Genomic DNA, 15,521 nt, shown 5'->3' on the forward strand with positions numbered 1-15,521 from the left:
AGTAGATCTTAATTATTCCCACCGCAAAAAAAGAAGTGATAATATGTGATATGATAAAGACTAAAATGGCAATCAAATTACAATACATAAATGTATCAAATCAACATGTTTCAACCTTCAATCTACACAATGCTATATATCAAATGTATTTCAATAAAAAATAAAATAAAATGGAGGAAATTTTTTAAAAAAAAAGAAAAACCAGTAAGAATGTAGATAATTTCAACAATACAATTAACAAGTTTGATTTCACTGATGTATATAGAAGCCTGCCTTCAGTAATTGGAAAATATATATTATTTTCAGGCACACACAGAACATTTACAAAAATTGACTGTGTGTCACATTTCCTAAAGAATTGGTATCATACAGAACAGATTTTCTGATAATAATGTAATTACATTAGAAATTATGGCAGGGATTCTGATTTTCCTATTTGTCCTGGACATGAGAGTTAGACGTCATTTCCAGCCCCTGGTAAATTTAGGAGGCTTAGCTCTGTCTTATGGAATGTGAGCAAAAGTGTTGCATGTACTGTCAGGCCTGAATACAGAATATCCTGTGCAATCTTCCACGCTCTTGCTTCCTCTTCTTCAAAAACATAAGGAGCAGTGTGTTGAGAATTTTGGCAGCCTAAAAGGGAAGAAGCTTATTCTCTGTGTCATATACAGAAACATTCAGGTTGGACTTCAAATGAACAAGAAATAAACTTGTAGTGTGTTAAGTAAGCCCTTTGAGATTTGGAATTGTTTTGCTGCCGCTGATAGTTTATTATGAGAACACAGAAATGAAAAATAAAATATGAGCTAAAAATAATCCTCTCTGTTTGCAAATTTTTAAAAACAATTCTGGTAACTCAAGAGTTAAAGAGGAGAGTATAAAAATTTTTTTTAGATACTGGAATTAAATAACAAATAAACCCCCACAAAAAGTTGGGGAGCAAAATAATATAGAAAATAAGGAAATAGAGACAAACATATAATAGAAGAGCAACAAAATGAAATGTTGGTCTTTGAAAAGACTAATAAAATTAACAAACCTCTGGAAAGGTTGATCCAGGGCAAAAGAGGTAAGGTAAAAATTAACAGTATTAGGAATGAAAAAAGGGAACACTGCAGATATAGCAGAGATTTTTAAAATAAGAGAATATTTTAAAAACTAAAAGATAAGAGACATTGACTGCTTTTGTTCTGGACTAACTTGTCTGGGATGTTTGTATAATGAACAGTGTTGGAAGGTATAGTGTCTCCCTCTGGAGCAAACAGCCTTCATACTTACTGCCCAGTATAAAAGATTCAGGTTCCCTAAGCTTAGGGTTCCTTTTCTATAATGCACCCAATGCATATGCAGGCATCCATCTGAGCCCATCCACATTACCCCATGGGACTTGGAGACAAGGAGAACAGATGTGAATATGAAGCTCATGCTGCTTGCTGTGCCTTAAGTAAAGTCTTTTATCTCTGACTCAGGAGTTCATGTCTTCTGCTGGCATTCATGAAACTGTGGTAAGCTAACTTGTTGGCTTGTAAGTATGGTAAAATCTCAGAACTCACACAGTTCTTGACATTGACAAAATGATTTTAATATGTATGTGGAAGATCCAAGACAAGTTAAGATCTTCTTAAAGAAGAAAAACAGAGAGGGTACTGCTTGCCCTGCCAGATATAGATTCATTAGAAAGTCATAAAATTTAAGAGTGTGATATTGGGATGGAAACAGACTAACAGACCAGTGGAACATGACAGATGTCATAGAAACAGATAACCATATATAGAAACTTAATACTGATCCAATGATAATCCACTTGTGGGATATAGAAATCCCACACTCAGAGATCCCTTAACAAAGAAGGTAGAAAAGGGTCTTTCTAGTCCTTGCTTGGCTCAGTTCATCAGTCATTTAATGAGTCCCTGTATAAAAGGATGAAAAATTTAAAAAGAAAAACATCTAACACTAAGGTATAGAAATGACTGGGACCTCCCTGGTGGTGCAGTGATTAAGACTCCACACTCCCAATGCAGGGGGCCCGGGTTCAATTCCTGGTCAGGGAACTAGATCCCACACGCATGCCACAACTAAGAATTCACATGCCACAACTAAGGAGCCCGCACTGCCACAACTAAGGAGCCCACATGCCACAACTAAAGAGCCCACCTGCCACAAGTAAGACCCAGCACAACCAAAAAAAAAAAACCTTAACATTTCAGCCAAAAAAAGGAAAAATAGGGAAGAAGAAAGTATTCTAGAGAGCAAACAATGAAAGTACAAATGCAGTACCTTCTAGATAAAAGGGAGTTTTGTGTATATGTATAGACTCATAGATTTCTTTTGTAAAAGTACCAGATGCAATAGTTCCATCATAAACATTCTCCTCTGTGCTGATGGTATGGTTTGATAAAAAACCAGGGACAGCCTCTGATCTTTGCTACTTACAGTCAGAATGAATTGCTGTATATTAGGCAAAACTGAAATTATCATTTTGAAACAAGGTATTTTCCAAGTCAAATAGCAAACATTAGATGAATTTATTCGGTCTCCTAGAGGTACATTTACAATCAAGTTATTTGGATGCTCTTAGAAATAAAAAGTGGTCATAAAACTGGGATATTCTAGAGGAAAGAAAGGACTTCCTTTACTTGACCCATAAATAATCTAAAAATTCTCTTTATCTACGTGGTTTCCTCCAATTTTTATGGAAGCTGTTCCAAAATCCTTCTCTTTGTTCCCCTCCATGCACCCTATTGCCAAAACCTAAGCTCATGATCATTACTTGATCATACTCCTTCCTTCTTATTATCACTACCCAATTCCTTCCTTTCTAATCTGGCCTTTCAGAAGAAAAGCATTCTTGAGCCACTCCTCCCCTTTTTAATGTAAATGAAGGAGGCCCACCCAGCTTCTTTCAAATTTGAGCCCTCTGAGGCCTAACGCTCAAAATATTCTTTAGGAATTGGCATCCAAAGGGAAAGTTGTGAATACTTATGTTAAAATTTGTTCTTTTTATGCAAGTCACATTGTACACAACTTTCTCCTTAATTGGACTACAAATTCCTCAAAACCAGGAACCATATTTTAATCATTTTTATAAATGTCTGCCATAGGTATGACCTAAAGAAGCACTCAGTATGACTCTTGAGCCCCACAGCATGTACTTTCTACTGTACCATCTGTGGGTGTTTCAGCATTTCATTTAGGAGCCTAGAGGGGATTTTGAGGGAAGAGGGTCCCGGAGACTATAATATGAAACAACATTCACGTAGCAAGCAGACCATTTTTGCTTAGACTGTATGTTTATGTCATTCATCCATTTATTAAAGTATATTTATTAAGTGCCAACAATGTGTCAGATACTATTCTCGATGCTAGGGATACAGCAGAGAACAAACTAGACAATAATTCACGCCTTCATGGGGTTTGCGTAAATATGAAGACAGTGGTTAGTATAATGGAGAAAAATAAATCTGGGAGGATAGGGAATTCTAGAGGAAGGAGGTGGTGTATTTTTTAACAGGGTAGACAAGGGATGCTTCACGGAGAAGGTGGCATTGAGTAAAGGACCAATGTGGTTTGGGAGAGAGCCACACAGATATCTGTATAACAGAGAAGAGCCCATTTTGACTCCATGTTGGATCTGTTTCTTTGACTTTAGCCTTTGCTTTTTGTTACTTTTGTTATTATAATCATACATAATGGCCTGCCTCAGGGAACCCTACCAACCTGTGAATGTAAGAAAGAAGAAATTGACATCCTCTCCCCGAGGCTGGCCATTTCAGGAAATGTTTTGCAAGACTGATGGCACTTTTTACTTTACTTCCTCCCTGCCTCTCCCGCTCTATGCTGCCTTTTTACTTTACTTCCCTCTCTGATTCTATAGAAGAAACTGGGGACTTCCCTAGTGGCACAGTGGTTAAGAATCCCCCTGCCAACGCAGGGAACGTGGGTTAGATCCCTGGTCCGGGAAGACCCCACATGCGGCGCAGCAACTGGGCCCATGCACTACAACTACTGAGCCCACGTGCCACAACTACTGAAGCCTGTGCGCCCAGATCCTATGCTCCGCAACAACAGAAGCCACCGCAATGAGACGCCCACGCACCGCAACGAAGAGTAGCCCCACCCCCCGCCATTCACTGCAACTAGAGAAAGCCCGCGTACAACAGCAAGACCCAAAGCAGCCAAAAAATAAAAACTTCAAAACAATTTTTAAAAAATAGGATAAAAAATAAAAGAAACTGGCATCCAGACCCCTATAAGATGGTTTTGGGGGACCCTAGTCCGCCATCTTCTTGGTCTGCCAGCTTTCCGAGTAAAGTCGTGTTCCTTGCCTCAACACCTCGTCTTCCAATTTATTGGCCTGTCGTGCAGCGAGCAGAGTGAGCTTGGACTCGGTAACATCTGGAGCAGCTTGGGATGTTTGAGAAAAGCAAAGAAGACTGGGGGTCTAGAGCAGCAAAAGTAGGAGAGAGCATAGGAGGAGTGGTCAGTGAGTTATCAGATAATATGATTGTGGAAGATACATTTAGGCCATGTTTGGGACTGGATTTTACTCAAAATGGAGCATTTTGAGCAGAGGAGTAAAATTTTATTTTACTTTTTAAAAAAGTTCTAGCTACTTTTCGAAAACAGACCTAAGTGAGGTACATGTGGAAATATTACTGAACCAGGTCCGTCTCCCTGATGGGCAGTAAGCCAAATGCCGAGATGCGGAGGTTTGCAACAAAGAAAGAGTATATTCATAACGGCAGCCAAGCGAGGAGACAGAGACAGGAGGACAAGTTTCAGATCTGCCTCCTTGAAGGCAAGGGTAGTGGAATATTTATGGGAGGGGAAGGGTGGTCTTAGGCCAGGGGAAAGGTGATTAGAGGCAGGGGAAAAGGTGAGGTAATCAGTGTTTTGTGCAGATGTATTCAGGTTACATTCTTCTGCATAGAAATGGAGGTGCCTTAGTATGATCTAAGTTTTCTAGCCCTCTGACATCAAAACGCCATTCGTCAGACACCTGAGCAGGCCCAGTTTTAAGGTTGGTGGTCTAATCAGTCTTAGCCAGCTCTCACCAGACAAGAGCTAACTCCAAGTTTCTGAATACAACTGGGCTATGTGAAGCTGGGAAGATATGCAACTAAAGAGGAGAAAAAAAGAAAGAAAGAAAGAAAGAAAACAATGACTAAAACGAGCTTAATCAGTGAAGGCAGTTTACAAGCAGAGGGGTTTTAACAAGCTGTTCCCCTATCTGTTGCTCTGCAAGACAAGCTCAAGAATTCCTGTTAGTCATCAGCTTCTGTTAACTCTATGGGGCACAGTTTCAGGAATAGAAGATTGGCTTTGAGGTTACTGCAATAATCTAGGCAAAAGAAACAGATCAGAGTGGTTAACAGTGGAGGTGGTGAGAAGGGGTCAGTTTCTGGACTTATTTTGAAGCCTTCAAAATCTAGGATATACCCAGGATTTGCTGACCAGATTTGATAAGGAGTATGAGAGAAAAAGGAATGAACAAGAGATGAGTGAGTATAGGCAGAAAAGAGAAGAGGTTCAAAGACTAGGCCCTAAGCATTTCAGCATTAAGAGTTTGGGTTGCTGAATAGGAACCAGCAAAGAGGATCTCATCCAGTCTCAAGGCTTTAAATATCATATAAGCACTGACAATTCTCAAATTTATATTTCTACCCCAGACTTCTTCCCTGAAATTCTAGCTCATATATCCCAATCTTCACATCTTCACTTGGATGTCTAATAGACATCTCAAAATTAACATTTCCAAATATGAGCTTTTGACATTCTCCCTAAAATCCAATCCTCTCAGTCTCAGAGGGTGGAAACTCTATTCTTCCCATTGCTCAGCTCCCCGAACTTGGAGTCATTTCTCCGTCCCGTATCTTATAACCAATTCTTCTGCAAATTCTATTGGTTCTACTTTCAAAATATATCCAGAATCTGACCACTCCTCACCACCTACACTGCTCCCCACCCTGGACCAAGCCACCACCATCTCTTGCCTAGATTATCACAACAGCCTTTCTAAGTGGTCTGTCCTTGCTCCACTGTGCTCTGTTCTCCACAGAGCAACCAGAGTTGTCCTATTAGAACTGCAGTCATATCATGTCATTTCTCTGGATAAGACCCTCTAACAGCTTCCCATCCTAGAGTACAACTAAAGTCCTTATGATGGCTGATGAGGCCTACATTATCTCTGACCAATCTCCTAACTTCTCTCTCCCTTACTTTGTCCTAGTCACACTAGCCTCTTCACTTTTCTCCAATATACCAGACATGTTACCACCTCAGGGCCTTTGTACTTGCTCCTTCTTGCTGGGATAGTCTTCTCCTAATATATACTTCTGGCTTCCTCCTGCATCTCCTTCAGATCTTTAGTTGAATGTCACCTTTTCAATGAGGTCTTCCTCAGTCATTCTATCTAAAATCACAATCCCTACTCCCAGCAATGCTGTCTGCTTTCCCTGCTTTATTGTTTTTCTTAGTACTTATCATTATCTAACATACAGTATTTTTACTTGTTTATCTTGCCCTATGCCTATTTCTCCTACTAGAATGTAAGCTCCATGAAGGGGAGATTTTAAAAATTTTTATTTACTACCCAGTGCCTAGAATAGTAACTAATATGATAGGTGCTCAATAAATATTTGTTGAGTGAATAAACTAGGAGGGAAGAGAGGAGGAAAACTAAGATTATATGGTTTTCTAGAATCAGGAATCAAATTTCTTCAAGAAAAAAGGTAATAATGATGCATTTTTGACTTAAGATGTGTTTATTTGAGATGTGTTGAAGTCATGCATGCCATTTTGGCATCAAGAGCTTTGATACAAAATAAGGGAGCTAAAGGTCCCCTAACCAACATCACTTCTTGACCCACCACTGCATATCATGGAATCAGGAGGTAAGAATGGAGAATGGATGGTTAAGCTAATGGTGGTGAAGGCCTTGTTAGAACAAAGCCTTGTTAGAACAAAGAGATTGAATATAATAATAGATGTATTGTACATATAAACATAATACAACATAAGCCCAGAATAGCAAGTAGCCCAAGAGCAAACACAAACTCTACTTGGGAAGGTCAGAGAAGGTTTCAAGGAAGTAGATATATTTGTAGAAGGGACTGTAGAAAAATCAGTGGAGACTCACCAAGTAAGAGAACTCATCAAGTAGAGGGAAAAACTATTGTTTGTAAAACTTCTAAGTTCCAAACAATGAACATGGGTGGAGGCCTAAGAGCCTACCAACCTCAAGCCCAAACATAGTTTTAATATAATCTTATCAGTCATATAGAAATGAAAATAGGAGAGAACAGCAAGACTGGGACTGCAGCTGCTTACAACTTTTGTTGCTTGCTTGGAATAGACAGCAAAGAATGAAACAATACCTAGTTGTATATCCTCTGAACACATTTTGACAACAGTCACCACCCAACCTAACCAGATCTGTGCCTTGGGAACCAACAATCAGATTATTACCTCCTCTCTTTCTTTGGGTAAGAGGGGTGTGGTAGAGGTAGACTTCCATCCCCCCAGCCTAAAAATGACTTAAGAGCTTGATTAGATTGTAAGAGGGAAAAGGTAGAAAGAGGATTCTAGGATGATTCCTGGCTTGGTCTACTGGGCAGGTAGTGATAAGTATACTGTTTGAGATTGGGAATTCTAGATGAGGAGCTCATATAAGAGGATGATAAGCCCAGTTTGGGGCATGTTAATGTTGAGATGTTTGTGGGACACTAAAATGAGTTTTCTAGTTGCAATTTGGAATACAGTTAAGAAGGCCAGGAGATAGATTAGGATCTGCCATCAAGGAGGTCACTTGTGTCAAAAGTAATTTCAATGAACTGACGGGGCACAGCCTAAGACTAATGAAATTGGGAAGTTGGCATGTCTGGACCTGTTCAGCACCTGGGCCCTGGTAAATTTACCCTGATGATGGCATGCTGGAAGGCCTTCTGATGGCACCACTTGTCCCAGATGCCAAACCTCCATGCACATTTCCTTTTCAACCTTGCATGGCACATACTTCTTCCCTCCTACCAGGATTTCTCTCCAATGATCAACCATCATAGACTTACATCTCTCCTGAAGTGAACCACCCCAAATCGCAAATTATCAGTTTTTATTGTTTTACACAGCAATATTTGTTTCGCTTTTATCTCCAAACTGTCAAAGTTTCCTCTTTCTAAACACACAAGCACGCACACATGCAAATTGCTTTCCTATTAGCTACTGAACTCTCTCTCCCCTTTAGTTCACAACCAGTTCTTTTAAATAAATGGTTTCCATTTGCAGCTGACACTTCCCATCCACTCATTCTTGCCTTAAATCCTTTCTATTTGGGTTCTGTTACTACCACATTAAAAAGTGTCTCTAAATTCTGCCAGTGACCTACTTCTTGCTAAATCCAGTGACCTTTTCTCATATGTCATCCTCTATAATCTCTGTGGAAAATTTGATGGTGCCTTAAAATTCTCTTTTCTCTTTTTTTTTTTTTTTTTTTTTTTGCGGTACGTGGGCCCTGCACTGCTGTGGCCTCTCCTGTTGCGGAGCACAGGCTCCGGACGCGCAGGCCCAGCTGCTCCACGGCATGTGGGATCTTCCCGGACCGGGGCATGAACCCGTGTCCCCTGCATCGCCAGGCGGACTCTCAACCACTGCGCCACCAGGGAAGCCCTCTCTTTTCTCTTGAACTTTGCTCTCCTGTTTTTTTCTTTTCCCAATTTCTTTAACTTTTTCTGATTCATCCTTTCAATAAACATTTACTAGGCACTGAATTTTTTACTCTTAAAATGTGTCACAATTTATGAGATAAAGTAGTAGGTGGATTTGGGTTCAGGTAAACTACATGGGAAACCAGTAGATTAGTGGATGTTTGCATGGGAGCATAGAATCAGAATAAGGAGAGTTATTCATACAACTCAGATTTTGTTAATGACATTAGGTTCTGATGCACTGATAAATCACTCACACATATATACTTAACAAGTATACCAGACCCTTCACTGTTCATTTCTGACTGTTTTCTTAGCAATTCCTCTTTTGATCTACACATGCTTTATTTATATTAATCCCACAGCTCAATTCATATTCATATCTTTCTCAGTTAAGGAACTATTCTTTTTATGTGTGGCCTTCAACATGTGACTTACCCTCTCTGTGCCTTGTCTGCAAACAGGGGTTAAGCCATTATTATTATTTTTAATTTTATTTTTAAATTTATTTATTTATTTATTTTTGGCTGTGTTGGATCTTCGTTGCTGTGCGAGGGCTTTCTCTAGTTGCGGCGTGCAGGGGCTACTCTTTTGTTGCAGTGCCCAGGCTTTTCATTGCGTGGCTTCTCTTATTGCGGAGCTCGGGCTCTAGGCGCATGGGCTTCAGTAGTTGTGGCACGCAGGCTCAGTAGTTGTGGCGCACGGGCCCAGTTGCTCTGCGGCATGTGGGATCTTCCCAGACCAGGGCTCAAACCCGTCTCCCCTGCATTGGCAGGCGGATCCTTCACCACTGTGGCCACCAGGGAAGCCCAGCCATTATTTTTTAAGGTGACTTAACATATTTTGAATGTCATCCTTTCTCATGTTTATGCTAAAGTTAAACATTCTGGTGATAATAATAATGGCTAACATTTATTACACACTTAATATGAGCCAGGCATTGAGATAAGTACTATGCCATGCAACAGCCTTATGATGTTGATATTATGATTGTCCTTATTTTATAACCATGCTGCTGGGACTCTAGCATGTGATACACGGCTGTGAAGTCCAGATTCTGTCACTAAATTCCTTGACTATACATTCTTCTAAAAAACTTCATGTTTTCTTTAATTAACTTTTGTTTAATTAGGTCATGCTAAATTTATATATAAAAGCAGGGGACTTCTTGCATGTGAGAAAACTGTGAAAGAAAATGCTCCTGTAAACAACAGGAAAAATACAGGTTGGCTAGAATTGTGAAAGAAAATGTGACAAAGTTCTGGATAAATGCTGGGATTATACAAGCAAAAGAAAAAAAATGATTTGCAGGTTTTCTTTGGCAATTTCTTTCTTAATATTCCTGTATATGAAACTTTCTTTCCAGGTTCCCAACCTTATTACGTTAGCATCTGTCCTTGACAAGCTGGTCATCGGGCTCTGTTTACTTCTCCTTTTCTCCCCAGTTTACCTTAAGGCTTAATTTAAGAGCCTAGAAGGAAATGCTTAAGTAAAAGACATAAATTTGCAGAGGAAGACAAGTAAAACACTGGGCTTGCCTATAAATGGATTATTTTGATGAAGATGGATTTGATCCTTATTTTTGGCAGTGAAGGTGGTAAGTGTGTTTGTGTGTGTGGTACACGGGCCAGGAAAGGAAGGAGAGGTCTGTACAGCAACTGGCACGTTTTCATTGTTTATGTTCAGCATTTTAATAATGTTAGTATTTGCACAGCTGAAGGAAAGGAAAGCACCCTGAGGATAGACACCATGAGGAGCTCTAGAAGTTTGCAAACCAGAAAAACATGAGTTGGGAAAGAGCTATAAATGTTAATAAGTAAAAAACACCTCAGCCAAGATAAACCTAGTGTTGGGATGCTAAATTCCAAAGGGAATCAAAAAGGAGCACATTGAAATACTTAATCTGACAATTCTTAACTCTGTTTTTATCATGAAGGTATCACTACAGAGATATTCAGAGATCAGGAAGTTGGAGATTTCTGCACAGTATAGTGAAAACACAAAAGCCTTTAAATGAGAACTTTTATTTATTTATTTTTAATAAATGTATTTATTTATTTATTTATTTATGGCTGCTTTGGGTCTTCGTTGCTGTGCGCGTGGGCTTTCTCTAGTTGTGGTGAGTGGGGGCTACTCTTTGTTTCGGTGCACCGGCTTCTCATTGCAGTGGCTTCTCTTGTTGCGGAGCACAGGCTCTAGGCACGCAGGCTTCAGTAGTTGTGGCACATAGGCTCAGTAGTTGTGGCTCGCGAGCTCTAGAGCGCAGGCTCAGTAGTTGTGGCGCATGGGCTTAATTGCACTGCGTCATGCAGGATCTTCCCGGATCAGGGCTTGAACCCGTGTCCCCTGCATTGGTGGGTGGATTCTTAACCACTGCGTTATCAGGGAAGTCCGAGAAACAACTTTTAATTTCATCTCTATAATTTACAAGTATGATGCATGGGGGATTTTACTTAATCTCTCAGAACCTCAATTTCCTCATCTGCAAAACAAAGGAACTGCCTAGCAAACAGTAAATAAATAGTGGCTGTAATAGTTCTGCTTACTATTAGTTGGTACCCTTAGGTCTCTGTCTTGTACTATCTCACTTTGGCCAGTAGGATAATCACCACAGCTCTGCTTATAACTATTCTGCCTTTGCTATGGGATGGTAAGGAGATCAACTGTAAGCTGGACCTTATTCAATACAGGAAAATAGAAACCATGGAAGGCATGGCAATTAGCTATTAAGGAGGATGCAAAGGCTTTTTGCACAAACCAAAGCCCATGCTTCCATAGACAGCCTCATCAGCTGTGAGTTTATACACCTTTTTTTTTTTTTTTTTTTTGCGGTACGCGGGCCTCTCACTCCTGTAGCCTCTCCCTTTGCGGAGCACAGGCTCTGGACGCGCAGGCTCAGCGGCCATGGCTCACGGGCCCAGCCGCTCCGCGGCATGTGGGATCCTCCCAGACCGGGGCACGAACCCGTGTCCCCTGCATCGGCAGGCGGACTCTCAACCACTTCGCCACCAGGGAAGCCCTACACCTTTTTTTATCCTTTCAAGCACATTCTTTCCTCCCAGGGTTACCACCATATCTAAGGCCCTGAAGGCTGGTAAAGAACTGATAATCCTCTCAGATATATCATTCAGCACTAGCCTGGGAGCTGCCCTGTTTGGATTCTGCATGCAATAATCCAGAACTGAGCCTCAGTAATGGTAATGTACTGTCTGTCCACCTAGCAGATGGTCAGTCCCTACATCCTGGGCCCCCAGGATCCTGCCCTAATCTCCAACTGCCCACAGTCACCTAACATAGACTCAAAATGGGACAAGGAGAAACACAGGATTAAAAAACAAGTGCTCAGTCAGAGGAAGGTCAATGTAGACATTGTTTACCACTTGGCTAAAGGGCTCATGTTTACCACTGGCTGAATAAAGTTGCCTTTCATGGGTCCTAATGGTGTGGATTTTTGTTAGGTGGTTTATTGGAAGTAAAATTCACCTTATTTATTCTTTTTTCCTCTTTTAGCAAGTGGTAAAAGTTGGAAATGCAACTGCGGCAGGCCCAGAAATGGAAATGATTTGGTTATAGGGGTGTTGAAAAGCTCTGCCAAAAACTTCATCGTCACTAGCCTCCTAAGGCACCAGGTTCCACCATTAGAATCCCATTATTCTGCCTACAGTAAAAGGTCCTGTCATTATCTTTAGCACCAATTAGTTTAAAATACTTAGGGCCTTGGAGGGAAAATAAAGTCCTACTCTGTTTCATTTGGGGTTAGGGAGACACTTCAAGGACAGGAATGATTAGTAGGACCAGTGTAGGTACTGAGACCCTGGGGGTAGAAGAGATTCTTCTCTAGTGTACAGGATGTGTGGGTGTGGGGAGGACACAGGGAGGAGGGCAGTCCTGGGTCTTAGAGGTGCGAGGGTGGGGGCTACAGCCAAAGAAAGACTGCAACATGACAAACTGGAGGGGAGTTTAATCTGGAGCCAGACCTCTGTGTAGATGAAACAGAAATATATTAACTACGACTTGATTTAAAATTGAAAGGCACTGACTTTCAGAATGGACCATCTGAAAATGCTGTATAATAACCATTAAAGTTCTTTTTAAAATTTAGCTGTTGGGACTTCCCTGGTGGCGTAGTGGTTAAGAATCCGCCTGCCAATGCAGGGGACACAGGTTCGAGCCCTGGTCGGGGAAGATCCCACATGCTGCGGAGCAACTAAGCTCGTGAGTCACAACTACTGAGCCTGTGCGCCACAACTACTGAAGCCTGCATGCCTAGAGCCTGTGCTCCGCAACAAGAGAAGCCACTGCAATGAGAAGCCCGCGCACCACAACGAAGAGTAGCCCCCGCTTGCAGCAACTAGAGAAAGCCTGCGTGCAGCAACGAAGACCCAACACAGCCAAAAATAAATAAATAAATGTTAAAAAAAAATTTAGCTGTTGTGTCATGAAGCAAATGGATAGTATACATTGTTTTAAAGTATAATACCAGTGACTAATTCTTTCTTCTTTTGAGAATAATAACTCAAAAACCAGAAAGCTATCAGAGATATGTATAAATGAGCTTAAAATATAAGGCAAAACAATTTTTGGTATAATTCAGAAATAAACAAAAACAAGTAAGTTATTATAGTCTTCAAAACTTTAAAAATCTTTTAAAATAATCTTTCATTTTGGAAACCAAAATCAACATAACAATTATTATCTTTTGAGGACACCATTTCAACCTATAGAACTGTATATAACACAAAATTGGAAACATAAAGGTGATCAAATAGGAAAATGGTCTTTCTGAATATATTTTAATTTTTTACTGAATAATGCAGCTGATTATTCTAAGGTTCTAAATTCTTCCATATTGCAGGAATAAAATAGTAAAAGGAAAAACGAACACTTACTAAACTTTTATTAAGTAACAAGAATTTCTAAAACTGTTACATGTAAAATGTCCATGGTTCTATGTGGTAGATACTGTAACCTCCATTTTACAGACAAAAAAACTAAGAGTTTGAGAGACTTTACTAATAGCACACCACTGTAAATGCTTAAGCCAGGAATATAAAAGCAATTTAGAGATCTTGAGAGGGAACTTAAATTAGTTGGCTCGGCTAAATGTTTCTCACTGGTACCTAATTAATAACTTCAATGCAAACTTTTACTCAGAAGCAGATGCAACAGGTTAGCTTACACCTACCATTTACTACCTTGAACTGTCAATCCTATGATCAGGCACTTATTTTGGTCGCATATAAAACAACTTCTCCCTTAAGTAGCCACCATCATCTTATACTCAATTGACTGTTTATTACAATTCTATTTCCCCCCATGTGTTTGAAATAACAGGAAAATAATTCCAAACTCACGCATTCCACAATCTCCAACCCACTCATTTATTCATTCATTTAATGAATATTGAATGTCGGCCAATATACTAGACACAATTCTTGCTGCTGAAGATATAAAGCCTAAGTCTTTATGAAGTTCATATTTTAATAGGAAAAAGAGATACCAGATAGATGATAGAGATAGACTGATAGATGGATGACAGCTAGCTAGCTAGCTAGCTAGACAAATAGATACAGATATAGGTATAGATAAAATAGTGTTATGTCCTTGTGGCAAAAACTGAGAGTTGTCACCCAGTAATCATTATCTTCTTTGTCAGTAAATTAACCTCTGAATTTAACTGGGCGTGGCCACCCAGAATAAAATCTACATTTCCCAACCTCTCTTGAGCTGTGTTTGGCTACGCGGCTAAATTCTGCCAAAGGGATGTAAACAAAAGAGATCTGAGCAATATCAGGACATGTTTGAAGGAGACCTTCATTACTTTTTCTTTCTCTTTTTCCTGCTGCCTTTCTCATTATTTTTTCTTTTTCCTGCTGACTGAAATAAGAGCATGCTGACTAGAGCTGAAGCAGTCATTTAAGCCCAAGGGTCTGCACTTTAGGGACAATGGAGCAAAATGCTAGAGGTGACTGCGCCCCTGATAATTACGTCAATCACACGAACCCTAGATTACTTACCTCTGGACAAAGTTTATGTGTGAGAAAAACAAACTTCCATCTTTTTGAAATTTCTGTTTTTAGGGTTTTCTGTCACTCCCATTCAACTTTAATCTTAACTAATACAAAAATATTTTAAAAATAAAGCAGAGTAAGGGACTAGAGTGTAGCACCATGTGATATTTTAGACAGGGTGACTGGGGAAGGACTTTATGAGGAATCAATAGTTGGGGGGAGTCCTGAATGCATGCATGAGTAAGGCAAGTGGTAGGAGGAGAGCATGTTCCAGGAAGTGGGAAATAGTAAGAGACAAAGCCTGGATATGGGAGGGAACATGCTTCTGTGTTCAAAGACCAGCAAGGAGGCCAACATGGCCTACCTTCCCGACCTCTTATCCTGATTCCCAAACAGAAATCCTTGACTCCAGACCTTGCAGAGATCAGTCAACCCTGCAGGCACTGTTCTCTACAGGGTCTCTTCAGAAAGACTCATGACCCAGCTATGAGTCTAAGCTTTTACTCAGATAGCTTCAAGGCTCAACCTCTAAGGCCCATTACAAAATGCTCCCCCACTTCGCCATTCAAATATAACCCATTTTTCTGAACTTACTATAGGTTCTCACTCTTGCTTAAGGGACGGCACTATTGATCTGCCCCATATTGCTTTCTTTCTTCTTGAAACTCCTTAGATATGATGGTCAATACTTTCATGTTAGTTGTTACTAATCTATCATTCTGTTCTAATTCACGTATTCAGTATGTATCTTTTGCCACCTCAATTAAGATGTAATGTAAGGGCTACATCTTAAAAAGTTTTAAAAAAC

At 40.1% G+C, this 15,521-nt stretch overlaps 1 long non-coding RNA gene across 2 annotated transcripts in view; it reads right to left on the reverse strand.

The window, feature by feature from the left end:
* The window catches only part of LOC102983146 (uncharacterized), a 189,095-nt gene that overhangs the window by 119,708 nt on the left and 53,866 nt on the right, over positions 1-15,521 (reverse strand). The gene's annotated exons all lie outside the window — the stretch shown is intronic.

Source organism: Physeter macrocephalus, chromosome 7, assembly GCF_002837175.3.
Source record: "Physeter macrocephalus isolate SW-GA chromosome 7, ASM283717v5, whole genome shotgun sequence".
NCBI lineage: Eukaryota > Metazoa > Chordata > Mammalia > Artiodactyla > Physeteridae > Physeter > Physeter macrocephalus.